This window comes from Fukomys damarensis, unplaced genomic scaffold (genome assembly GCF_012274545.1).
Source record: "Fukomys damarensis isolate Sample0158 unplaced genomic scaffold, DMR_v1.0_HiC HiC_scaffold_23, whole genome shotgun sequence".
NCBI classification, from domain to species: domain Eukaryota; kingdom Metazoa; phylum Chordata; class Mammalia; order Rodentia; family Bathyergidae; genus Fukomys; species Fukomys damarensis.
In genome coordinates this window covers 40,342,195-40,368,877 of record NW_022900935.1, presented here as the reverse complement: position 1 = coordinate 40,368,877, position 26,683 = coordinate 40,342,195, and the positions used below count along the sequence as shown (strand labels likewise).

The 26,683-nt window shown below is 56.7% G+C and overlaps 1 protein-coding gene across 1 annotated transcript in view; it reads left to right on the top strand.

The window, feature by feature from the left end:
• Window positions 1-10,765: 10,765 nt before the first annotated feature.
• Window positions 10,766-26,683, top strand: part of Spsb1 (splA/ryanodine receptor domain and SOCS box containing 1) — a gene marked incomplete at its 3' end in the record, with an annotated part of 32,325 nt that continues 16,407 nt past the window's right edge. The window contains exon 1 of the mRNA XM_033767394.1: window positions 10,766-10,813. The remainder of the gene's footprint in view (window positions 10,814-26,683) is intronic.

The following is a 26,683-nucleotide window of genomic DNA, read 5'->3' as shown; positions in this document are numbered from 1 at the left end:
GGCGGCTCCTGGGGCCACGCGGGGAGAGCGCAGGGTTGTCAGGAAATCGATAAAGCAGAAACACAGGCGCTCCTAGAGTCTGCGGGTGCGTGGTGGGACAGGTCCCCGCCCCTGTGGGTGTGTGGGCCCTGGTGACTGTCCCGTGCGAGTTCCCGAGGTGGAGCAGCGAGGGCTGCTGGAGCCCCTGGAAGCTGCGGTTCAGAGCGAGTGTGTCTGTGTGTGCCTCTGCGTACCTTTGTGAAGGTGTGTGTTCCCGAGGCTGGGCCTAAGAGAGTGTGCGTGACAAACACGTGTGTGCACGCGAGTGTGTTTCGGTGGCTCGAACATGTGTCTGTGTGTGTGTCTGAAGGTGGTTGTGTTTCTGTGTGTCATTGTGTGCATCTGAGCAAGGGCCTGTGCGTCCCCCATCTGGTAACCGGGCAGGGGCTGCTCCCTAGCGGGACCCTCCTTGCCGGTTCTCCGAAGTGGGTGGGTGAAACTTCATAGGGACCCTTCAGGAACGCCCCGCTGGTGACCAACTGGAGCACTCGCTCTTTCCCTCCTCCTCTCTCTTTTTCTCTGAAAATGCACTGCACGGTTTGGTGGTGACTTGGCAGGGGCTGCTTCCTGAGTGAGTAATATTTAATTAAATACTCCAGCCAGTAGCATCAGCCTGGTCATGAGTTGAGTTTTAACAGGTGTTCATGGCAAAAGCACCATCCCCTGTGACTAAGGTTTGGTGTCCTTGGAAGAATTTTCTGTCCGGGGTTAGCACCTGGGGGTGATTTCATCCCTGGCTGTTGGGTGAGGGCTGCAGGGAAGGGCGTGGAGACCGAGGCTCCCATCCCTGCTCCTTGGGGAGGCAGAAAGTACCAGGTTAAGTGTGGGGCACCGCAGTAAGGAATTGCAAGAGAGGGCATCTGGCTAGGCCTACCCTTGCTTTCCCGGGGCCCCCGCGAGGGAGGCTGCCTTCCCCAAACTGCACAGCCAGGGCTGCACACCAAGACCCAAGTACCGGCTGTTGCTGTTGGTTCCTGTCCCCAGCACTGAGGTCATGGGCCAGGCAGCTGCAGAGTGATGGCTTAGATCATTGGAAGCATCCCTCCTCTTTCTGCAAGGAGTACTTTATCCGGTAGATGGAGTATGTGTGTGCATGCCTCTGCGAACAGGAATGTGTGAAGTCGCCAGCTGCAGTACCTTTACAAGTCTTCTTTTTTGTGCCCAGCCAGTCGGCCACCCTCGAAGCAGAACCACCCGAAGCAGTAGGCACCAGCCGAGCAGGGTGAACCCGGGCAGGCTTCCGCGGGGCTGGGGGCTGTGCACAGCGGATGGCCTGCGGGGTCTGAGGAAGGCATGGGCCTTCCCTTTGGATGGAGGGAGATGTGTTTCTTGGGCTGCTGCAGCCAGGCGGGTCCACCCTTCCGTGGGCTCCTCAGGGTGCTGTGTGAAACTAGCCTCTTTGGAACCAGTGTGGGTGTTTAAGTCATCCCTGCTGGTGGAGGCCAGCAGCTCTCCAAGGACAATGCAGGCTGTGTGCCTGCTCCACGCCTGCCCCCTTCCTGTACCTACTGTTTTCTTCTGGGTGAGGGATGCTTGCCTACAGACGTGATTTCACAGTTATCAAAGCCTTGGATTCTCACGGTGTTCTCCAGCAGAGTTCAGGAATTTTGTACCAGTTCTCATGAAGTAGGACCCAGTTGGTGTGTGTGTGAATGGATTTATATATTTGTTCTAAAAAGTTTTATTAGAAACCAGGCTTGTTGGTGGTGCATGCCTGTAATCCCTGCACTCGGGGAGGCTGAGGCAGGAGGATCATCACGAGCTCAAGGCCACCCTGGGGTGCATAGTGAGTTCAAGCCCAGATTGGACTGCATAGCAAGACCTTGTGTCACAAAAAAAAAAAAAAAAAAGAAAAAAACCAACAAACACCCAAAAGTCCACCCTGGGGTGCATAGTGAGTTCAAGCCCAGATTGGACTGCATAGCAAGACCTTGTGTCACAAAAAAAAAAAAAAAAATGAAAAACACCACCAAAAAGCCCCAAAAGTTTGATTAGATAGAGGTACAAAGGCAGATACAGGTTGCCCGAGTTTGCCTGGGGGTGCATGGGTCTTTTGTTCCCCTGCAAGCCTGATGGGTGGAACCCAGACCTTCCAGGGACTTTAGTTTTGGGGTCCTCAATAAATTGCTCCCCTATCTTCTTGGTTAGCTGACCACAACATTCCTCCCAGTCCAAGAGTTCAAGGCACTGTGCTGCTAAGGGCTGTAATACCAGCCCTCATCAGCATAAGACTAGGGAACAGTGTCACAGATGTGTGCCAGGCCCAAGCTCCTGTCTGAGTCTTGGGCAGGAACTCATATATGGGACCGGGATGTGAGTCCTTCCTCCACCCGCCTCTTTCCAAGCAGACAGATGACTTGTCCAAGGACTTGAGGTTCCTGAATGAGGGAGCCTCCCTCAAATCCAGGACCTTGGACCCCTTGTACTGCCATGTCTTTCATTCAGGAAATTGTATTAAAATTTTTTTAACAAAAATTTTTTTAGTATGAACAATTTCAAGGAAGGGAGGCAATAATGAGTCTTCAGTTTCCCTCACCAGGGTGGACACATGAATGCCACATGGGTGCACACACAGTCACACACATATATGTACACGCACATGCTGGGATTTTTGTAGCCAGTGCACAGTGTGAGGTCATCTGTAACTACTTTGTCAGCAGCACTGAAGGAGAAAATCAAGTCACAAGGTTGGGGTCAGCTTGGCCTTTCTGCCCTGGAGGTAGGATGGACAGAGGGACCTTGCACCCCAGTGACTCAGTAGGCCATTCTCTGGGCCTTTTGGTAGCTTTTTGCTTGTTTTGTGTTGTAAAAGTTCTGCTTATTGCTGGGCATGGCAGTGCAGGTCTGTAATCTCAGCATTTAGGAGGCTGAGGCAGGAGGATCACCATGAGCTCAAGGCCAGCCTGATGGGCATAGTAAGGCCCTGTTTCAAAAAACCAAAAGCAAAAAGTTCTGCCTATTGCCCAATCTTAAAAAAAAATGAGTCCAACAGCCAGGAGGGAGACCACAGCAGCAGCAGCAGCAGCAGCCTTAGGCTCTCCAAGCTTCATGAAGAGTCAGGCAGGAGAATCCCAGGCACAGCCCAGCTCTGCCCTCAGGGTGGTCTGGGTCTGTGTACCATGGGCCCCGGCACTCTGAGAAACACATGGGTGAGGGTGGTTCAGCACCCTTGAAGAGCAGAGCTCCAGGGCCGCTCTTCTCTGTGTGCCAGGCCTCACAGTCACTCAGAAAATGGAGCGGGAGTCATCGGACCTTGGGTGGTGGGGGCCGAGTGGCGGTCCTCACCCGTCAAAGGCGAGGTGGATGTAAGCAGTAATTAACATAATGGACAACAGCGGCAAAGCCCCAGTCAGCACAGTCTGACTCGCGCAGACCTGTGGCCCTAGTGAGTTAATCATGGTGTTCTGAGCAGGCAGATAGATGGAAGCCTGCTATGTTCTTACTCCATCTGTGTAAGCAGAAAAACTGCGGGGCGAGTGAACTAAAGTCTAACTCAAATCGCAGAATGCAGAATAGTGGCCCTCGGTCCATCCCTGAGCCAGGCTGCAAACCCTGCATTCCTGAGCAAGAGGAGACTGGCTCCCCTTGAGTTAGGAGCCCAGAGAGCCCACAAAAATGTAGACTGGTACCCCAGCCTTCCCCCGAGGGGCACTGCGCAGCGGAGAGAAGGAAATAGTCAGTTCTTGTGGGACTGCCGGCTGAGGGCTGTCACTTGGCCGCCAGTTAGAGAGGGATTCGTTAAAGCAGGTCAGGTGATTGGTTGAACTCAGGTACAACTCACAGTGAGCCTAATGGGTCCCCAAACATATCCTGTGCTTATTTTTCTGGCTCCACCATGCAAAACGGGAACAGATGTGCTTAGCAGCTGGCAGAATCCTCACAGTGCTTCCCCCACTTGTGGGGTGAGGTCTACTATGGGGGCAAAGGTCACATGGGAGGCACCGGAGCTGCCTCCACCCAGGCAGATGTAAATCAAAAGCTATGTGGCACCCTGGAGGGACGGTAGAGGTCAGTGCCACCGTCAAGGACTTGAAAGATGCCCGGTGTGGAGTTGGTGCACATCTCCTTTCAACTCTTTCATTTGGCCCTTGCTAAAAACCCGATGAACCCTGGGAGTGACAGTGGGTTACCATAAGCTTGGCCAAGTGGCGACTCCAGTTGCAGCTGCTGAACCAGGTGTGGCTTCCTTGCTTGAGTAAATGACTGTCTCCTGGTACCTGGAGTGCAGCCAGTGATCTGGCAAATGCCCTGTTCTACAGCCCTGTCCATCAGGCTGACCGGAAGCAGTTTGCTTACAGTGTTACAACTGTGCTTTCCTAGTTCGGATGGATGTCAACTCTGCTGGGCCGCAGTTCACCTCACAGGGATCCTAATGGCTTCCCTTCCGTAGATCACGCTGGCCTGTTACATCGATGACATTCTGCTGATTGGACCTAGTGAGGGAGAAATGCCTCCTACTCTGAATTCACCAATACAACATTTGTGGGAAATAAATCCTTTTGAAATTGAAGGGCCCTTTGCCCCATCCATACGGGGTGTCAGGAAACCTCAGGTGAAGGGTCATTGACCAACCAAGAAAGAGGCGCAAGGCTACTGGATTCACTTGCATTTTGGCAGGAACACACCCTCCTGTGGGTGTGTGGTGACGGTTTGTCTTGTAAGGGTCTCCAAAACTGGTTTCAAGTGGGGCCCAGGAAGGGAGTGAGCTCTGCAGCAGATGCGGGCTACCATGTGAGCTGCTCTGTTGCTCGGGCCACACGATCCAGCAGCTCTGGTGGCACCTGAGATAGCAGTGGCAAAGAGGGAAGCTGATCACTGCCTTTGGCAGGAAACTTAGGCAGGTGGATTGTAGCTCAGGGCTGTGGGGTGTCAGAGCTAGGCCTTGCCATCGTTTTCAAACAGCTCCTCTCCTCTGGAGAGGCAGCTCTCTGTGTGCTGCTTGGTAGAAACTAAACCTTTGGTGGGGGGGAGAAACCAAACCTTTGACCATGGGTCACCTGGTTACCATTTGAGCTGAGCTGCTCATTATAAACTGGGTGTTACCTGACCCACGGGGCCATCACGCCGGATGGTGTGGCAGTACTCTCCAAGTAGTGGTTTCATGACTGGGCTGAGCAGGTCCCGAAGGCACGAACAAGTGCAGAGTAGGCCAAATGCTCAGGGCCCCTACTCCTGTCACATGGCCCTCTGTCCCCAGCATGCACCCCTAGAGGTCATGGGTGCACTCCAGGATCAGCTGGTGCTCAGCATCAGCACTCAAAAGGGGATGGCGGCAGCACGACAGCCCCTCTCTGGGTGTCTCTGCAGGACAGTGGTGACAGGAAACCTTCTCACTGGGCAGAGCTTTGGGCAGTGCACCTGCCTGTACACTTGACTTCGAGGGAGAAATGGCCAGACCCCTCTGAGTGGACAAAGGACAGGATGATATTTCTAAGTGTTTGCTAGAAGGTGACCGCAGTAGGAGACTTTAAAGATCAAGCGGACAGGGTGGCCCGTTCTGTGTGCCACAGTCAGCCTCCTTCCCCAGTCCCCTCCGTCATCGCTCATGAGCAAACTGGCCGTGGTGGCAGGGAAGGCATTTGTGCACGGGCTCAGCCGTGTGGACTTCCGCTCACCCAGGCCTTCACGGTGACAGCCATTGCTGATGGCTCAAACTGCCAGCAGCCTAGGTCAGCTCGGGGTGCCTGACGTGGCAGGTCAGTTCCATTGCACCATTTCCATCAGGGAAGAGACAACACTTGTCCTTACAGGAATGGATCCTTGTCCTGGGCTGGGGATTTAGCTCAGTGGCACCAAGGCGCTACCCTCATGACACCTTGAGTCCTAATGACCTCCAGTGACCCAGCTTGGGTTTGGGGAGGAGCTTTTAGGGGACACCCTTGCACCGTGGCTAATGTGAATGCTGGCTGTCTCCTGGAGCCAGGCCACCCTTGGATGTTGTTGGGACTCACATCAGCTCCCCAACTTTTACAGTTCTGAGGACTTCCATGGGTCTCAGTCTTGCCAGTGGCCTAGTGTGGACCTTCTTGGCCTCTGTAGTCACGTGAGCCACGTCTCCTAATAAACCCCTTCTTGTCGGTCTCTCTGGAGAACAGAGATGCATCCAGCTGATTCAGGCTCTCCGGAAAATAGTTACGGATGCCTTAAGAGTCTGGTGAGGAGGCTGTGCGTCCACAGCCCTGAACTCCCAGGTGACGGACCTGAAAGCCTTTCTGATATGGAATAGGCAGGCTTTGGTGACTTGAATTGCAGATGTCACTGAGGAATCCAGCATGTTCGGAGATTTTGATGTCCAATGGCCTCAGAGGGCTGGGGGACCAGATATGTGGAGGTGCCTTGAACCTGTCCCAAGGGGACATGGGCCGGGTGGGTGGGTACAGGTGGCAGCTGGGCCTGGGGTACAGATGGGCTGGACCTTCCTTCTGAGGAGGTGACGATAGTGTTGGCAGAAGTGTGTGCAGCTGGGATGCGGCAGCCCAAGGCATGAAGCCGTGTCCCTGTGTTTCCTCTGGGACTGGGGCCTGGGACACCTTGACCTCCTGGCAGCAGGTGACCCACTTTCACGGGGCCTCCCTAACACCTCATCCAAGGAAAGAGCCAGGCAACAGGGCAGCAACTCCCCAGCCAGACACTCTGGGCGTTGGTCAGACCCAGGTGGACGTCAGTGACCAGGCCAGGAGACTCCTAAGGTGGGCAGACAAACAGGTGGGGTGGACTGGGTCTCCTAAGGGACCTGTGACGGTGGGTGACCTGCCGCGGGGAGGCAGCAAAGCAAGCGGGCCGCGCTGATGGATCCCAAGAAGCTGCCTGCCAAGCCCAGAAGCAGAGAGAGTGGCGGGCGATGTGAGGGGCCAGGCTGCTCAAGCTCGTGCCCAGGCACCCTTCGGGTTTCCAGGGAAGCGGCGCTGGGTGGGTCGGGAGGACCTGGGAATCCAAACCACGCACCTTGAATGCTATGAACATGAGACCATGAGCGCGTCTCCCTGGCAGCTCTTCTAGCTTGGAGATTTTAAGAAAGCGCTAATGAGAAAGGTCACTGTATTTGTGAAGCTGTGAAAGCGATTTATGGTCATTGCCTCTGAGTGACACCGAAGTGTCAGGGTTCTTTTGCAAACATCTCCTCGTCTTTGGAGAAATGTGAAGTCCTGGAAGGCAGATTCCGCCCGCCATCCTGTCCTGCGTGGCCGGGTCCTCCTCTTGTTCCGTCTCCTGCCCTCTGTTGCCCCTCAAAGCTCATCTTCCCAGCATCAGGCCACACACGGGCTGTCTGGACAGATGGCTTGGGATAAAGGTTTCTTCTCTTTTGAAAAATTCCTTCATCATTCAGCCACTGTTCCCTGAATGGTGGCTGTCACGGTGCCTGCTCCGCGAGGTGCCCAGACGGGGCTGCCCGGAGGCTTGTCTGAGCCGAGCCCTTCCCATGACTGGGTTTCTTTCTTCTCCTAATGGGTCTCGCCGCAGCTGAGCTTGGCCTCTGCTTGCAGTTTGTGTATTTTATGATGGAAAATTTCAGGCACAGACAGCAGCAGGGAAGATAGGGTGAATCCCGGGCCCTGGTCAGCAGCATCAGCCATCTCCTCGTACTCCCTCATTTCGTTAATGTGCATGGAAAGACTCATCTGGCTTAGGGATGACCTTGAGTCCTAGAAGAGATCAGGTGGGTCTTGGGCTCAGGGGATTGCAGCTGAGCTTCCCCAGGACCCCTTCCCCAGTTTCCTGCAGGATCTCATGGCTGCCAGAGTGGGGAAGAGGAGAAGACACACCAGAGGGGCCCTACTTTTATTTGGGGGTATGGGGAGCAAGGTTCTGTATGAGATTGAACTTGGGGTCCACGGTGAGGTGCCTTCTCCCACCCGCCCGCCTCCGCCACCTCCCAGAGGCACTTGCAGTAAACTGTGGGGAACAAATAAAAATCAACAGGGCCAGCTGGGGCCAGCAGGTGACACCAGCATGTTTCTGAGAGTTGCCAGGTGTCAGGTGTCAGGTGTGAAAAGCTGAATTTCTGTGTTGCCGAACCTAGTTCCTAAGCTTCGAGATACGGAAGCCGTCAGAGGACGGAGCTTTTGTCTTGGTGTAACTTGTTCCTGGCCCTCTGTTTCCCTCTAAATGTTTATAGGGCAAGGCAGGGTCTGCCCAGGCTCACTGGACCACACAGAGGTGCGGTGCTGTCTCCCCGGGCGTGGACCATGGGCGCTGAAGTAGGATTTGCTTTCGCGTGTAGTTGACATGCATGTGGCTGACCCGCTCTGAATGCCCACACTGACGGTCTTTAGGACATGCTCACACTCAGGCAGCCATGATTCCGACTTGGATTCATTTTTCCTCCTGTGGGTGCTGACAGGGCCATGGGGTGACAGCTCTCCCAATGTTCGAAAGTGCGGGTCTCAATCCCTTATGTTTTCCTCGACAGGCACCATGGGAGGACCGGAGGCGCTTGTGTTGACTTGTTGGTGGCTTGGCTTGGCTTGGGAAGCACCCAGGGAAAGCTGCCCCAGGGAGTTTTGGGCTGCGTGGAGGAATGGAGTGAAGTGACCCAGGGTTTCGTGAGCAAGGTGCCCAGAGCCAGCCCCAAGATGATGGGAGTCCATGGCAGGCCTGTGGTGTGTGGGCCACCTGGGCTTCGGAAATGAGGCCAGTCTGCTCCATGTTTATGGGGCCTTGACTATGCCAGGCTCCGTGTGCACTGTGCCCAGAACCCTTTCAAGTGCAGCTACTGGGCCCATTGTACAGGTGGGAAACCGAAGCTTTAAAAACACAGGTCAGCTCACCAGGCATGCTGGCACAAACCTGTAATCCCAGCACTTGGGAGGCTGAGGCAGGAGGATCATTGCAAATTCGAAGTCAGCCTGGGCTACATAGTGAATATAAAAATAAAGTCATATGACTTTCCCGGGGACTTACAAGAGGTCAGGCCGGACGCAGTGTGTCCTTTGTGCCGCTAAGCAGGCCCGCTGTGCTGTCTCTGGAGTCGGCCCTTAGCAGGTGCTTAGTGAAGGTTGAGTGGACAAAGCGGGTGTCATTGGAACGGTGAGAAGCGGAGCACCCAGACAACTGGGAAGTGTCCCAAGGCCTGCTGGGCACTGTGGGGGTCTGTTGGGCTGGGAGTGGACCTGGCCACGCCCCACAGAATCCTTCCACCCACTCGAAATTTGGAAGCTGTCCTCAGACTTCCTGATGGGCTCCCTTTGGCCCCTGCCCACCTCCTGGGTTCCTGACCCAGACGGGGAGGATAGGGAGGGAGGAGGAGAAGGGCAGGGCCCTGACATGAGCATCTGCTCTTTGTCTGGGAAATCCCACCAAGACCCTCAGAAAACAGCCACACCCTTAGATCTCCCCCGAACCCTGCCAGCCCGGGGTGTGGGCCTCTTACACAGGTTGTTTTTCTCCAGGAGAAATCAGCCCTAAGCCCCCGACTTTGATGACCTTCCCACGGGATATTCCTTCAGATATTTCCGGTGGCAAGTGGCTGAGGTCACGCTCCTAAATCAAATGAGGGCACTAATCTGGGTCACAGACTCCCAGGTCCAGGGCCAGGAGTGAAGGACACAGGGCTGGGGAACAACTGAAAGCACACAGAGGGCGCTGTCCTGGTGAGGGGACAGGAGACACTGCCACTGTAGTTTCCTTTGCTTTCCCCACTAAGAGAAGCCCAGGAACCAGACCCTTCGAGACATCAGTTAATTCAGTGGGGGTTTGTGCTTGTTTTTAAAGTCACAACACTGCTGGTTTAAAATGAAGCAGCTGTGGGGTGAGTCTGCTTTTCCTGTCAGGATACGGCAGGCAGGGAACGCGGTGTGGGTACCTCTCCCGCCAGCACCTGGCCTAGCCCGCTGCCTGCCTGCTTGCCAGGCTGCATTGTGGGTAAAATGCAGGGCTGGGAACCAACTCAGCAGATTCCCCTGTGACAAGAGGCCCGGCTGCTCTGGGCGCGGAGCCCTGGAGAGCCACACCTGCCCACTCTGCTTCCTTCAGGGCCTCAGGTCAGGGACCTGCACTTCCCTACAGCCCTCAGCTTGCCCTCCCGTAGCGCCTCGGGCACCTCATATCGGTGATTCTGGCGACACCACACACACCCCATAAATTCTGTCACCCCCACTTTGTAGATGTAAGACTGAGACCTGGAGAGGGTCCCCTCCTTCGGTGGGTGGGCTGTGAATGTTAGGTCGATTCCCAAGCCAGGTCGGGCCAGTGCTTTGCTCTGTGCTCCCCATCCAGTGCCAGCGAGCCAGCCCTGGGTACCAGGTGCACTGAGGGCATCGCCTGCCGTGGGAGGACACGGGGTGGGTGGAAGGGCAGGGTCACCTGGTCCCGCTCTGCGTTGGGAGCCTCAGGCGGCCCCACCTCCCAGAGCGACCTGCGCACAAGGTTGCTGACTAATTCTCTCTGCAAACGGCTCAGTTTCACATGCTTGCGTTTCCAGTAACTGCGTGGGTGGATTTGTTTCATTTAAGGGGAAAATAAAACAAAACAAAACATGGAGGGGTTTTCTTTCCCAAGAAGAGGACTTGCTAATTATGGGTTTCGCGCGCGTGCAGCTCCGGGCATCCTGGTGCAGTTCTGCAGCCAGCCCGGCCTCCTGGCAGACGGCTCCCTCCCAGGAGAAACCGCTTAGTCATTTACAAGCAGGACCAGGTGCCAGGGGTCAGGGGGTGGGAGCTGTGCTGCACGGCTCTGGCCTGCCAGGGAGCCCCAGTGCCCGCCCGGGGCTTTTTCCGGCTCAGCCCTGCCCTCGGCAGGCAGGGGGAGGGGCGCTGTGCCAAGAGGACGGTGCCAGGTGAGACGGCACCCCCGCCCTGGTGCACAGTGCCCCAGGGGACCTGGCTGGCTTCCGCTGCAGAGGGGCTGCCAGGCAGCTCCCAGGGGACAGGGAGGAGAGTGCGGGGTGCGTGAGGGTGTGGGCTGTCCGCTCGCACCCCCGCAGCACAGTGATGGCTCCACACGTGTTGGGCCTGGTAAGCTAGCTGGGCACAGGGACTTTGTGCTGGCATTGGGCAGGCCCTGGGGCCTCGGCTGTGCCCTGAACTAAAGGTGGAGCCCTTCTGTGGCTGGACAGTGAGGTTCGCAGGCTGTGGCCTGATGTGTGGCTGAGGAAGAAGGAAGAAGGGGGCTCCTAAAGGTACCGGGGTGGGGCTAGGTGCCCTGGGGCATGCAGGTCCCACCGCCCTGGACGGACAGCAGTTCAGTGACGTGTCTGGGTACAGCCAGCCTGCTTGCCTCCACCTTCCCTCCTTTCCTTCCTTTCCTCTTTCTCTTCTTCTTCCTCCTCCTCCTCCTCCTCCTCCTCCTCCTCCTGCTCCTTCTTTTTGATACTGGGGCACTCAGAGCCTTTGCACTGAGCTATATCCCCAGCCCTGTTTTTATTTTTTATTGCGAGGCCGGGTCTCCGTAAGTTGCCCAGGCTGAGCTTGAACTTCCCAGAGGGCTGGATGAAAGGCATGTGTGTGGCCTTTCCCCTTTCTTTAGGACGGTGGCTGCTCCTCCCGAGGCGGCCACACTGGGAGGCTGGGTCTGGGTATGAGGATGAAGCAGGCTAAGCCTGGCTAAGATTTGGGGGTGGTAGCTGCAGCCTGGTACTGGGGTGCAATGTTTAACCTCTCCGAAACTCACTTTCCCCCATGAAGTGGAAGTGGAAGCGTGGATGGAAAGAGGTTACCTGGCACTGTTCTGACAGCAGGGACCCCAGGCCCAGGTGCCCACATGCTGGGGGTTCCTAATCTTGGCCTTGGAGGGCTCCATATGCCATCTGGAAGAGGAAGCTGCAAATACCCAGCGTCTTCCAAACCCTGCAACCCAAAGTCAAAGGGTTCGGAGGGGAAGAGAGGCCAGTAGGGCTGGTTTTTGTTTTTGTTTTTGTTTTTTTTTGAGACAGGGTCTCACTATGTAGTTGAGACTGACCTGGAACTCACTATGTAGCCCAAGCTGGTCTCGAACTCCCAGCAATCCTCCTGCCTCAGCCTCCCGAGTGCTGGGATTACAGGCGTGTGCCACCACACCTGGCTCTGGAGGGTTTTGATGCAGACCAGCGTTTACCTGGCAAGTGAATCTGGGGAGACTTCCTGGAGGAAGCTGGGCCTTGCCTGGGCTGTGGGAGAGTTTGAGAGCAAGGAGGAGGGCAACGGGGAGAAATTTCTAGCCGATGGGAGGTGATGTGGATATAAAACCAGCAGGAGCTTAGCTGGGACCCAGAGATGCAGTGAGTGCCTAACAGATGTCAGCATCAAACTCGATTTGACTCTGGGACTCCGGTTTAGGTATTTGGAAAGAGAGAGATGCAGATGTTCAGGCCACCAGGGGGAAGGACAGTGTCAAAGCCGTGTGTAGCTGGTTTCCTGTGACAGGGGACTGATTTGCTATTTGAGGCCCCGCAGCTTCCTGGCTGCCTTGGTGGGAGTTTTTATTCCTCCTCAACCTTCTGTTTATGTCACGTGTTGTGTGTGAAGGGCCTGTGTGCCGGCTCAGCCTGGGTGTCCCCGAAAGCCAGCAGACACAGGGTGGACAGCTGTGGGCTGTGCCAGGCCAGGTGGGGACAGGAAGCAGCCTCACCCGTTCCCTTTCCCCAGACAGCCTGAAGTGCTGGTGTTTCCTGTTCCTGGGGAGAGCAGGCCTCTGGGGGCCAGGCTGACGGCAGGCAGGGGCAAAGGTGGACATGGGCACTCAGAGCCCCCTGATGCCCCTGTTTCGTGACCAGTGGAGCCTCCCTGCCTCAGCCTCTCCCCTGGCCTCATATCCTCTGTGGCCTGGGTACAGCATCTCCAGGCTGTCTGGGGACCAGACAGGAAGGCAGCAGTGTGGAGTCTTGCTTTATGGCCCACCAGGCCCCTGCCCTCTCTTCTTTGTCCCGGGGCCACCCTCCTGCCTCTGCTCCCAGGCTGGGAATCCTGGGAATACCATGAGCTTTGAACTGGATCCTGGATCATTCTCTGGCCTCCTTGAGCCCAGTTTCCACACCTGGAAACAGGTGTGAGTTCCTCTCGTGGAACCGCTGTGTGGTGAACTGAAGGCAAGCACGGTGGTCAGAGTGTTGTTCTTTTGTACATTCGGCAGTTTGGGCAGAATTCATGCAGACCAGGGCCTTTGGGCACACAGCTGGTCGAGCCAGGGTCCCTGTCCCAAGGACAGGACAATGCCTGGTGAAAAAGGGGCCCTGGCATGGGTGGGGTCCTTGCATCGAGTCTGGAGAAAAGCCCAAGCGGTGCAGCAGGGTCCCTGTTCTGTGTGTGTCCCAGGCTCCCTGCAGCCGGCATTGGGTCGGGGCCAGAACCACAGCAGCCCTCAGTGAGAGGAGGAGACTGCAGAGGGGAGAGCCAGGAAGGTGGAGAGGGCAGACTGGATGGGGCAGTGGGTGACTGGTTTTAGGTGGCTCTGAGTGAACTCCGTGGCTGCACTGTGTTTTGTGGCCACTCCTCCTCCACAGTTTCAGGTGGGAAGCCACCCGCCTGCCTGGGCTGTCCTCAGACCTCCCTGGGGACCATGGCTGGGCCTCGGCCTGCGCCAGTCCCCTGCCTGCTGGGTGCTTGAGTCAGAGGCAGCCAGGTCCGGAGACTGCAGTGCAGCCCACCGTACCTGCTCAGGGCCGGGCCAGGGCCCCTGGTGGGGACGCAGATGTGCAGGTCGCTGTGTTTTCTCGGTCTCCACCCCCTGCTGTAGTTTCTCCCTCCTCAATGTGCACGGTGGAACCTTCCTCCTTCAGATGTGTACAGACACTCCAGAGCGAGCGCCAGACAGTGTCCTAGGCAGGGGCTGGAGCCGGAGGAAGACAGACTGGAGGGTGACACCAGCTGTTCTTGTCTGTGGCCAGGACCATCCCCTGTGTTTTGAACACGTCCACCTGCACGGCCTCCTCCTCTACCGGAGCCAGATGGCCATAACCTCCAGAGGAGGTATGTGCGAATGTGGGGCACCCGCATTTCCCTTGTGCCTTGGGAGGGCCAGGAGAGTCCCTGTCTCTCAGTGTCCCCTGCACACAGTTGTGGGGTGTTTTATAATAGCTGGTTTGTTCAGCACATCTCCTTTATTCCTTGATGCACAGGGAAGAGCACACCCATCGCCCCCTTCCACTGTGGAGTATTTGAGGCCATGGAGCAGAAGGGGAGGGAACTGGGGACACAGCTTGTGAGGAATCCCAGGGGAGGTCTTGGAACATTGTCCAGGCAGACCTTGTCGATCACTGTTGGGTTCCTGGTGCCCACCTGGCATGGTGTCAGGGGCGTGGTGGGTGCTCTTTAGGAGTCTGGATGGATGGGTGTATGGATGGATGGATAGACGGGTGGGTAGGTAGGTGGATGGGTGGATGGGTGGGTGGGTGGATGGGTAGATGGGTGGAGGGATGGGTGGTTGGGTCAGTAGGTGAATGGGTAGACGGAGGACCTAGCCAACCTCCTTACTAATAATGGAGAATCTAGCACCTTTGACCCAATCCAGCACATATTCCATGGCGATCTGTGGACTGTCTCCCTCAGCACTGCATCATCCTTGACCTCAGTCCCCATGTCTAAGTCAGTGCTTGGCACACAGTAGGGATTGGGTTCCTCAACCAGAATGAAGACTGAATCAGCTGGCCCTTTCCCAGTCCTGTGTCCCCTGTAGGGTCATGTCTACTCATAGCTGGCCATTCCTTTGCTTTTGAAAGTGTGCTGAGGTGGGCTCTGTGTTTTTATTTCCTTGTAGGGACTTCTCACTTATGTCACCTGTGTTCTTGAGGCTGAAACCTCCCTGGGGGTTGGGTTTACTGGGTTGGGGTTATAGTACACTCTGGACATGAAAGGATGGAAGCCCTCAATTTCAAGGGAAGACCCTCACTCCTTCTTTTAAAAGAGGCATCTCAGCTGGGCATGGTGATACGTGCCTGTAATTAATCCCAGCTCTCTGGGAGTCTGAGGCAGGAAGGTCATAAGTTCTGGTCCAGCCTGGGCAATTTAGTGACTTAGTGAGATCTTGTCTCAAAATAAAAAATAAAAAGGGTTAGGGCTGTACCTTAGCGCACAGGTCCTGTGTTTAATCCCCAGTACTGCCAGAAGTAAAATAGTCATTTCACCTCCCCTTGTCTGGCCCTTCCACATCTGAATTCCTGAGTCCTGACTCCCGCCGTCAGGCCCAGGCCACGGGAGAGACTTCGCCAAGGATTCTGATGACAGAGGCAGCGGGTAATTACAGGTGCTGGAAATAGTCCCATTTCCTCTTAGCCTCCTCCTCCTATCCCCCTCAAAAAAGAAAACAACAAATTTCCCCAAAAATACTAAGCTGAAAAAAGCTCTTAAACCTTAGTTTAGTCTGCAGGGGCAACCCGGGTGGGCGGCCTTAAACATTTGCATTCCTGGGGCTTAGCGGCCCCCCGGAGGGTCGAGTTTCTGGGTTAGTGGTCCACCTAGCAGAGCTAGAACCCATACAAAGAGAGTGTGTGCGGCGGAATTCCAAGTATCTGGACGGCCGGGGGTGGGGGCAGGCGCGGGGCCCACACTTCAAATGCTTGGTTGGGTGAGAGCCGCTCCGTGCAACCTCGGCAAAACCTACCCTGATCAGGGTTCACCGCTGGGTGTCCAGAGAGAGGCGTTTCCACAGTTCGGGGCTTTGGACCTCGGAGCGTGTGCCGAGCAGGGGACCCTGTCCAGAGGGTGAGGCGTCTGGGAGTCCAGGGAGCGGCAGTAGTGGCGCGTGGGTGGGAGGTCACCATTTTCTCCTGGCCCTGATTGTCCCTGTGATGTGCTGATGGGACCAGCCTGACAGCAGAGGTGGACCACATGACCAAGTCGTGCGGGCTGGAGGGTTGTGGACTGGCAGGTGGTGGAAATCAGTGCTCTCTCTCGGAGCTCCCATCCCTTCATGAACTTGACAGGCTTATTACCAACCACCGAACCCCACAGGACTTTGCCCTGGTGGTGGAGGCTTCCCTCGTTTTGTGGGGCCCATCTCTCCAGGTTCTCTTTAACCAACGCACAGCTTGTACCAGGCCCAGGGAGGAGTGGGTGGCAGCCTTGTCTTCTCTCGATTTCAAGTAGTCCCTCTGGGACAGGATTGTTATTCCTGGTTTGCAGGTGGGGAAACTGAGGCTCAGAACAATGTCAGGTCAGAGCTAGGTCAGGGTCAGAGCTGGGATTTGAACCTAAGGTTGTAACTTCCGAGTTTGTGCCTGCCTCTCCTTGTCCCAAGCTTCCCCCGGATTCTCCTTTGTCCTTCCTGTTGGGAGCGGTACCTGTGCCTTTGCCCAATTCCCTTCATGCACTGGGCTCTGGGCAAGAGGGACCTCAAGCCCTGACTTGATGGTGGTGGACAGGGGACATGGACCAAGAGGGCCTTTGCCAGTGCACGCTCCTTAGCGGTTCATGAGAGACGGTGTCACTGCTGGACAGAGGGTGAGGTAGCTGTGGAAGGCAGTGCTAAGGGGTCCCAGGACAGTGACCACCTGTTGGTTCCCCTGTCCAAATTGGCAGGAGGCCAGGAGCATGGGCACACGAAAGACAGGTGTCGCAGAAGGATGCTGATCTGGCCGGGCCCAGCTGACGGTCAGCAGGAGGAAGCAGGCGCCGCATGAGGTCACCAGACCTCCCCCAGCCTTCCTGGTGTGCGTCCCAGACCCTTCCCTTTGTTGTCTGGCGCGTCAGACGTCTGTTCTTGCTTGGAGGTTCCTGAATGGGCTTTGGAAATAGGTCACTCCCTTCCCGTGCCGCCAGCGCTGACCCGTGTGTGACCTTCCCCGTGGTGACAGTGTCTGGCCGTCGCTCTTTGGCGCTGTGTGGCCGTCTCGTCCCGGCTCTGGCCTTCACAGACTTTGCTGTCCCAGCCGAAGCCCCTGGACGCACCCTGCACCAGCCGTCCCCACTCTGCCGTGTTGGGAAGGGGAAACCCGAACTCCAGACCTTCTGTCGGCGGGGTCGACCTTTCCCACTCTCACTATGTGCGCAGCCAAGCCGGCGGCTTGAGCGTCTGGGTGAAGCCGACGGTTCCTGCTGGGCTGCAGCCCCGCAGGACTTTGCCTTCTGTGAAATCGCCGGGGTTTTTCCACTTCTCCCCTGGCTCGTCCCCAAGCCACCCCTGGGAGCTGTGGGCAGAGAGGGCAGTGGATCCAGGAGACGCTTTCGGGAGAGGTCAGTGGTCCACACCCGGAGCCCTTTGTTCAAGCGCGGCTTAGATGGGGCTGTAGTTGTAACCTTCGTGGAATCCAGGTGTGAATGGAGCAGGAAGCGGACTGCCAGGCCATCTCCGTGCAAGGAGGTGGCTTCTTTCTCACACCTGCCGTCCTTGCATCTTCAGCACCAAGAGCCATGGTGGGCAGTTTCTGGGGAAATAGCTGTCTGTGATGCTTAAGTATAACAGTCAACTTGACTGGCTTGGGGCATTAGCAGAGCCCATTTATGCGTGAGCCTGGATGGTCACAGAGGCCTGACCTTGGGTCTGTATCGGGTCCCTGGCCCCTTCTCCACTTCTGGCCAACTTGAGCTGAACGCTTTGCTCCCCCACGCCCGTCTGCCATGACGCTCCTGCTTTGGAGCCAGCTGACCGTGGATTGGGCCTCCTGAAACCGCGAGCCAACTCAATCCCTCCTCCTTTAAGTGGGGGGTATTTCGTGCCAGCTGTGGGAAAGCTGTGGCTATCTCCACAGTCACTGTCAGAAGCACAAGGACGACCTACTACTCAAGAGCAGTGGCTTTACAGCTCATCCCCACAGGACAGGGCATCTTGCGCCTGGCTGCCCATGCCTTGCTGTCCCTGACAGTGTCCCTTTGTGGCCAGCTGCAGAAGGCTCTGCTTGGCAAGACTGGGAGTCGTGGACTCTGTACCCACTGAGGGGCTATTGGGTGGGGACAGGGAGCGAGTAGGACAAAAGCTTGCTGTGCTTTGGAGAAAACCCAAACCTGAGCTTCCCTGCCATGGAGTCTGCCAGCGCCTGGCCCATCTTGTTCCATAAAAGGAGCTTTGTGTGCTTGGGAAGGGCCTGACGTCCCCCTAGCCACAGCACGTGGCCATGGTCACCTCGTGACCCCTGACTTTTTGGAGCCGACACCAGGCCAGATGGTTGTGTTTGGGGGCAAGAAAAGAAGTCCGTTTTCCAGAGCAGAAGCATGTTCTTAGAAAACCAAGTGGGGTGGAAGCTGGGCCGCTGGCCCCCTGAGCTGGCAGAGGGGAGATGCCAAGGCTGCTCCTGCCTTTGGGGACTGTGGGCCTGGCCCCTTGAGGGGTGATTGGCTGCCTCAGTGGAGCTCTGCCCTCACCTGGGGACAGAGGAGCCTGGGGACAGACCGGAGGCAGAGGAGCTTTGGATCGGGTGGAGGAAGGTTCTGTAGCGAGCCAGGGACAGATGGACACCTGGCCACCTCTCCATGAAGGTGGCGGGAGACTCCAGAGCCTCTTACCCTGGGCGTTGTCCTGGAAGAAGGTGGCAGTGTGGACCGGAAGGGCTGCTTAATGGTCCAACAGGCTGGGTACTGTTTCCAGTCCTGACCACGGTGGTGCGTGAGACCCAAGTCCCGGTCCTCATGGAGCTCCTGCTGTCCTAGGGGGACAGGGGCCCAAGCATGTGACCGGTGAGCTTGGTGGTGCGGGGTAGAATGCATCTGCCACGTGGTGTGTGGCAGGGGAGACCTCAGGAGTGCTCTGACCTCAGGGCAGAGGCCTGACGGCTGACGGGTGAGCCCTGGATCCCCAGGCCTTGTGTCCAAAATAGGCAAAGGTTCCTTGGGATTGGGATTTGCAAAATCAGCTAGAAGTGGGGGCCAGAGAGTGTGGTGGAGAGAGGGAAGCAGGTGACAAGGGGCCGTCCTGAGGTTGGGGACCCAGGGAGCATTTTCATGGGCTGCCCATGTGTCTTGTCAGGAGGGCAATGGCAGGAAAAGATGGAGGACAAGGTTAGACAGGCAGAGCCCAGTCATAAAGTGCTTTTGCATGCATGACGTTGACCCTTGTCCTTCTGGTGGCCTGTGCCCAGTGTGTAGCAGGTGCCTAGGGAATTTGCCGGGTGATCTGTGTATTCTGTGGATGCCACCAGGACGGCTTGAGAAGGGATGCTGCCCTGGGAAGCCACCGCGAGGACACAAGAGAGGGCTCGGCACAGAGCCCGGCCCTAGGCCCCCTCCTTGCCACCCCAGCTGGCCATGTCCTACGGCAGATTGCCCAAGCTCCAGCTGCCCTCCTGTCCTCTCCACAGGAGAGGTGTGGCAGGTGGAGCCTATCCTTAGCTGGCCCAGCACCCTCAAAGCAGCTGTGCCTGCCTCCCTCTCTGAGGTGCCCACTGGGGCTGGCGGGGCTCAAGGTGGCACAATAGGAGAGCTGTGTTTCAAAAAGCAATAGCCAAGCTTCCTTCCCTCGTGGGTGGTCCGGCTTCCTGGGTTGGCGTGGAACTCCCTGAGGCTGAGGGTTTTTTCTCCATAAAACCTGGAGGGAGCCAAGTGTTGTGGTACATGCCTGTAATCCCAGCACACGGGAGGCTGAGGCAGGAGGATCGCAGACTGGGCATTTTAGTGAGATCCTGTCTTAACATAAAAAGAGAAGATACCTGTCCTTGCCACGCAGAGGGATGCTGTCCTGCAAGTCCCCCAGAGTTCTTATGTTGACAGGATTGAGGAAAGGCGGGGGGAAGGGACAGGCTTTGGGAGACCCTGAGGCTAGGTGACTGGCTTCCTCCTGCACCTTTATTCCTCTGTTCCCAGCCAGGTGGCCAGGCCAGCTGCTGCCCCCCAGGGGTCTTCCTTGCCTTTGCTGGCTGTGTGCTCACAGGAAGTCCTCTTGGGTAATGAAGGGTCCCCTGTGGGGTGGCTGGGGACAATCTGCGTGGTGTCTCTGTTCCGTGGAGGTGGAGATCCCCATGGGCCCCTCAGATCGCACCCTGTGGCAGCACTCAGTGCTGGCTGCAGTGCCCACTGGAAAATTGGGGTGGTGTCCAGGCATCACCCCAGCTGGCCAGAGTGGCGCAGAGCCGGTTGGACAGCAGAGGTGTCCCTGGGTGGCTGCCTGCTTGTGGCCACATCCTCCCGTGGGTGGGCTGACTGGAGGGCCACAGGGGCCCAGGACAGGAGCTGGGGGGCAGGTCTGAGAGCCCCAAAAGGCGGGGCACCCTCGGGTCCCACAGGGGCTGCCCACATCCACTGTCCCTGAAGGAGCCACTGGGGCTCGGGAGGTAAACAGCAGCTGGATGTGCAGCCGGGCAGAGCGGGAGGTGCCGTTTCCCAGGGGCTTTCCTCAGCCTTCAGTTTAGTCTGCGACGGTTTCATTTGAAAGACTTTCTGTCTGAGTCAAAACGCAAAAATCCCCATGGACGCTGGGAGAGCGGGAGGGGGGCGCTTCTCCGGGGGTTCCCTAGTCCTTCTTTCTGGCCTGCAGCCTCTCCCAGGCCTCCGGGCTCCTGTCCCCCGCTCTCGGACCCCCGTGCATGGACGGCACAAGCGAGGGCCCTGTGACCTTCCGCACCCTCAGCCTCTCACAGGATGAGCCACCAGGCGTGGGGAGAAAGCGTTGCTTTGTCTTGTCTCCTCCTGTCTAACTTCCGTTTGGGGGTGCATGTGTGTACCCAGTCTATTGCTGCATCTGAGTGTGACGTAGGCACAAGCTGCATCTTTGGGGGGAAACGTGCGTACGATCTGGTGGGTTGCCATTGAGGTGCAAAACTGGGGAAGGCTGCTAAAGTGCTGCACACACGTTCTTGGTGTTCTTGTGGGGCTGGGGGAGGCTGGGGATGTAGCAGCTCCCTGGCTTTTCTTGGTGCTGTTGGGTGTTGCCTTGTCTTCCCCAGGAGCCTGGGCCTGGGGAGCTGAGTGTGGGAATGGTTTGGCCCTTCCCTGAGGTCCCAGCCAAGGGTCGGCAAACGTGAATCGGAGGCTGAATCTGTAGCTTTGGGGCCTCATGTGTTAGAACTGCCCAGCTCTGCTGCTGCCCGGTCAAAGCAGCCCAGACAGTGCGTAAACCGATGGGCCTGGCTGTGTGCCAATGAAGCTTTATTTACAGAAACAGACAGTGGCCCGGGTTTGGCCTGTGGGACATAATTTTCCCAGCCCTAGACTAGTCCTTGTGGTGGTGCATGCCTGTGATCCCAGCATTTTGGGAGGCTGAGGCAGGAGGATGGAAACTTGAGCCTGGTTTAGGCAATTTAGCAATTAGTGAAGCTCTGTCTCAAAATAAAATGAAAAAGGTGGGTGTAGTGGCGCATGCCTGTAATCTCAGCACTCAGGAGGCTGATGCAGGAGGATCGCTGTGAGTTAGAGACCAGCCTGGGCTACATAGTGAGTTCCAGGTCAGTCTCAACTACATAGTGAGACCCTGTCTCAAAAAAAGAAAAAGGAAAAAGGACTGGAGATGTAGCTCAGTGCAAAGGCCCTGGGTTCAATCACCACTACTCAAAGAAAAGGAAAAGAAAGAGGGCAGGCTCCAGTGGGCTGTGAAACCAGCCGTGGGTTCCTTGCAGTGTCAGCCTCTGGACTTGGGTTTGTGAACTGGGTGTTCCTGTCAGACCTGTGCTTTGAGGGGCTGGGGTGTGGCCTGGGCTCCAGAGAGTGTGTGTGGGACCAGGTGGGTGGATGCTCTGCAGCACACTGGGCGCCTCCTCTGGTGCCTGGTAAATGTGGCGGGGTGCTGTCGAGGGGGGCACCCCTCTGGGTATTAGGCAGAGATGGGCTTTGGAAAGAACTCCCCTTCTCCTCCAGGTTGGGAACTTGTGACATTAAACAGAACCCTGAATATCTCCTCTGCAGGACTTATCAGAGCCTTTAGGGTGCATCTGGCTTAGGGACTCTCTAGGATGGGTCAGATATTTTCCTAAGCTCATGGTGCTTGTTCTCTCTGGGGTTCAAGGATCTGTGCAGCCTACCTTGGGAAGAGCTGATCTCCTTTTGGCTCTTTATTTCTCAAATGGGGAAACCCCATCTCTGTCAGGGGGACGCAGAAGGCTGGCGATGGCGTTGGGGGGAGCCCTTCCTCCTGGCAGGGAGGTGGAGTCGGGAGGGCCCCAGGTGTTGGTCCCAGGCTGTGCTTTGGGCCCCGTGGGGGGGTTCGTCCCTGAGACACCGGCTCCTTGGTCTAGGGCGCCCCAGCCTCGGGTGTCTCCTGACTGCTCTTGACAGTCGAGGTAGCACAGCTCCCCTTTGGGGCCTCTGCAGCCCTGGAGAAAGCTGACACCCGGTGCACAGTCACCCGTGAGAACCTCTCCCTTCCGGGAGTGGCCTTCGCTGGGCTTCAGGCAGGTGCGGGGGAGCAGGACCCACGAGAAGGCTGCCAGGGCCACCACGTGTGTCCAGCACAAGGGCTGCGGGCAGCTGGGGCCCGGTTAGTGCCGGGCGCCCTGCTGTGGGGTCCACGGCTGGGGAGACGGAGTCACAGGCAGAGCCAGTGTTGTGTGCCACCGGCCGAGGGCTTCGTGCAGGAGCAGGACGATGACAGAAGTTGGGAGGGACGGGAGCGGCCGAGGCAGCAGCCAGGCCAGGTGTGTGTTTGGTGGGGTCGTGGCGGGGCAGAGGTTTGTCCCAGAGGCCGGGAGGCCCGATGTCAGCTTGGGTGGTCACAGGCCAGGCCACCGTGAGGCCAGGGGAATGCAGCGCCAGGACGTGTGGAGCTGAGATCCCAGCAGTGCTCTGGGATGGGTATGGTTCACTTTATTACCAAAACTCTGCCAGACCCTGTTCTACAGCCCAGTGGCAGTTGCTGTGGAAGAAGCGACAGCTGGCCCCGAGCTCCCCTGGGTGGTGGCTGCAGAGGAGGAGCAGTCCGGCCACCCTCGGGGACCTCCAGCCTGTGTTCAGTGCACACCCATCATCTGGCAACAGTGGCCGCACACAGGAGCCGCTCTTTGTTTCAGTGTCCACTGGAGCTCTGGGGACAGAAGTGCACCCTGGGGTCCGTGAGCCATGTGGTTTCAGGTGAAGCCCCCAGGGGCCCTGTGGGTAGCAGCCTCTGGAGTGGGTGGAAGGGGTGGACCTCGTAATCTGGTGCATGCGCTGTGCTGGGGGCCGGGGTCACTGCTTAGAGCCGGTGAGGAGCTCAGGAAAGCAGGGGATGCTTGTAGGCCTAGCCCTCTGGGAGGCTGAGGCAGGAGGATTGCAAGTTGGAGCCCAGCCTGGGCAGCTTAGCAATTTAGTGAGCGCTTGTGTCTAAAAAAAAAGAAAACGGGATGGGGATGTGGTTCAGTGTTCAATGCTCAGTATCACAAAACAAAACAAAATGAAGGGTGTTTGGCATTTTTGACCTTGGTACTTTTCTGTACGTGACTTTTTTGGTGAAGAGTGAGAATGGTTGTTGTAGGTAAATAGGTACATGGGTCCTAGGTGAACATTTGCATGTGTAAATGTAAAGACACACAGACCACCTGGAACTCGACCACCTCGGGATTACCAGGTCACATTCTGTAGCCAAGCTGGGAGTGCAGCGCCGTGGTGGACAACTGTCTCCTGTCTAGCTCGGGCCAGGCCCTGCATTCCATCCCCAGCAGCCCACCTTGTGCTAATGCCCAGCGCAGTGGTGCTGGTGACTTCGTGACTTCGCTGGGACTCTGTAGTGTGAGCCACCACTGCCTCCCGCCTTCCCTTCTCTCTCCCTCCCCACCCCAACTGGTGGTAACCTGACTCGCATCCTGTCCTTTTAAAAAAGACCGAGAGTGGTGGTGCACACCTGTAATCCCAGCACTCAGGAGGCTGAGGCAGGAGGATCACTGTGAGTTCGAGACCAGCCTGGGCTACATAGTGAGTTCAGGTCAGTCTCAACTACATAGTGAGACCCTGTCTCAATAAAACCAAAAAATTAAAAAAAAAGGATGGTGACAAAAAGAGACCTAAATGTGAGATTTCCCAGTGTCACCACTTTGAACAGACAGCTCTGGGAGTAAGCACAGGACACAGTGCCATCAGTGCAGCCAGGACGCCTCTCCTCTTGCACAGTTGAAATTCGATACCTGAGAACAACCTCTGATTCCCAGCTTTCAACTCCAGGACTGCCCCTCTGCCTGTCTCTGAACCTGGCTCCTCTAGGAGCCTTGTCCGAGTAGAAGCAGATCCTGTTTGCTCTTTTGTGACTGGCATACTTTACTTAGCATAAATATCTTCAAGATTCTTTTTTTTTTTTTTTTTTTTTTTGGTACCAGGGATCAAACTCCGGTCCTTACACTTGCAAGGTAGGCGGCAGAACCACTGAACTAAATCCCCGGCCCTCTTCAGGATTTTTTTGTGTGGTAGCAGGAGTTAGGATTTCCTTACTTTTTAATTTTAATTTTATGTTTTTGTGGTACTGGAGATGAAAGCCAGGGCCTTCACACAGAGCTATACCTCCAGCACTTGTTGTTTTTTACTTTTTGAGACGAGGTCTTGCGTGTCACTAAGTTGACCAGGCTAGGCTCAGATTTGAAATCCTCCTGCCTCAGCCTCCCAGAGCTTCCTTTTTAAGGTGAAAGTATATCCCATTGTGCGTATATAGAGATTTTGTTTATCCACTCATTCACCCATGGACACTTGAGTCCTTTCTGTCTGCCACGAATGGTGCTGCTGAGAACACAGGGGTGAAGATGTTTCTCTGGACCCTGTGTTCCATTCTGCGGAGCACATACCTGGACGTGGCATTGTGGGGTCACGCGATGCTCTGGGTTTTGTGAGGAGCAGCCCTACACCGTTTTACATCCCGCTATGGAGGCACAGGGTTCCCGCCTCCTCACCAACAGGTGTCCGGTCCTGGTTTGTGGCTGTTCTTCTGACATACCTTAAAACAAGTGTGTAAGCCTTTAATTGAACAGTAACGCACCCAGAGTGGTGCTGCACCTTCCTGCTCACCCAGCCAGGAAAGCGTGACCCGTTGGGGTGCCAATGACTTGCCAAGGGCTCCATCTTCATTTTCTTCCCCGAAGACCTCAGAGAGGCCTCCTGGTCACCATGGTTTCTCCTCGGCTCCTTCCTCACAGCAAGAAGCCCCGTCTCAGTATCGCGGGGTCTGGGGGTGCCCGTTATTGCTTCAGTTCTGGGTTCCTCTGTCTACTTGGGAGGTTGCAAGTCTTTTCACTCCAATTTATGGTATTTGCTGGTTGCATCGGCTGTTGCTCTGAGCACCAACGGTTTGCACCCCAGGCATTGAATTACGCGTGCCAGTAGGGTCCAACGTGGACGTGGACGTGATCGAGGCCGACTTGGGGGGGCAGGGTTGGAGGCTCCTGAACGGGCCTTGCAGATGACTGTGACGTGGGTGGCAGACAGGGGACATGGTGCTCGTGAGGGAGGCTGAAAAGGGAACCGGGAGATGAGGGCTGGGATCTGCGTGACCCGGGGCCCCAGGGTGGGTGGCAGATGTGCAGAGGCAGCTGGGGTCCCCCTGAGAGATGCCATTTGAGGGGCGTGGCAGGTTCCAGAGGAGACACTGCTGGAGCCGGCAGGGCCGGGGGCAGAAGGGCGGCCGAGGCCGCCGTTGAGCAAAGGGGCGTAGGAGCTGGCAGAGCCTGAGTGAGGACCGCAGGTCTCGGGGAGGAGGGAACACCTAAGGCCAAGGACGTGGCGGATTTTCCGACGCAGTTGAGAAGCAGGCGGATACTCTGTTTTGGGGCATTCAGTCGGTCAAGCAGGAGCTCACAAGCTTGGAAGAGCTCATTCCCTCCAGGGGCTGGGCCTGATGGGCTTGGAGAGGGTGGAGGCCCCTGGAAGTGCGGCAGCAGCTGTGGCTTCGCTGCTTATCAGCAGCAGGTGTTGGCTGAGCCCCAGGCCTGTGGGCTGCGTGGACATCGGCCATCCCTAGGTGACCAATATGGGGTTCTACAGGCTCGGGTGGGTGGGGGAGGCCAGAAGTGCAGAAGCCACCTTCCTGGTTCCCCGTTCCCTTCTCTACCCTGTTCAGTGTCACACCCCGGGGGCCCTGGGGACTCGGGGCGTTTCCTGGACAGCAGCCCTTCGTGGCTGCCTAGCTGCTGGGGCTTGGCCTGCCGTGTGTGGGTCTGCTTTTCGAAGTCACTTCTGCCTCCTGCCGACTCTGTGTCCTTGTCAGCTTGTGGGAGTGCCCAGTGTGAATCGCTGCTGCAGAGTGTCCGCCCCTCTCCCCAAGCCCTGAGGACATCTGTCCTACTGTCCCCCTCCACAGATCTGACCGTTCCAGGGGCCTCAGGGGAGTGGAACCCTAGAGCATTGTGTTTCTGTGACGTATTTCCCTTTGCAAGCCGACCCGGAGGTTCACCTGTGCTGTGGCGGGCGTCAGACTGTCCTTGCAGGCCTGACTTTCGTCCCTCCGTGTGTATTGCACATTGGGCCACCCGTTCATTGGTCTGGGGTCACTTGGGTGGCTTCGGATCCGCAGAAGTGGGACTGCTGCTACGTGGTGGTTCTGAGTTTTCATCAGGCTCCCACAGGAGCAGCTGCACCATTTCACAAAACAAACATGGGCCGTGACGCCGGCAGCCACCGCCCCGTGTGCTCACAGGTCACGCAGAGTGGTACAAGTGCTGGGTGTTCATGGAGGACCCACGGGGTGCTGGTACCTGCCAGGCACCTCGTTTGCATTCTTTATCTTCTTTGTGGCTCGGCGGTCTTCCTTCCTGGTCTTCCCAGAGTCTGCACCTTTTTGCAGGTGAAAAAGTGAGCAGCGCTTTGTCACCCTCCTGAAGACGTGTTACGTCTTGGGTTGCAAATTTTTTGTGCACCTAGCAGGTATGTTTTCTAATTCTCCCTTCCTGGTGGTTTAAGTACATCCCCCAAAGTGAAAGGATGAG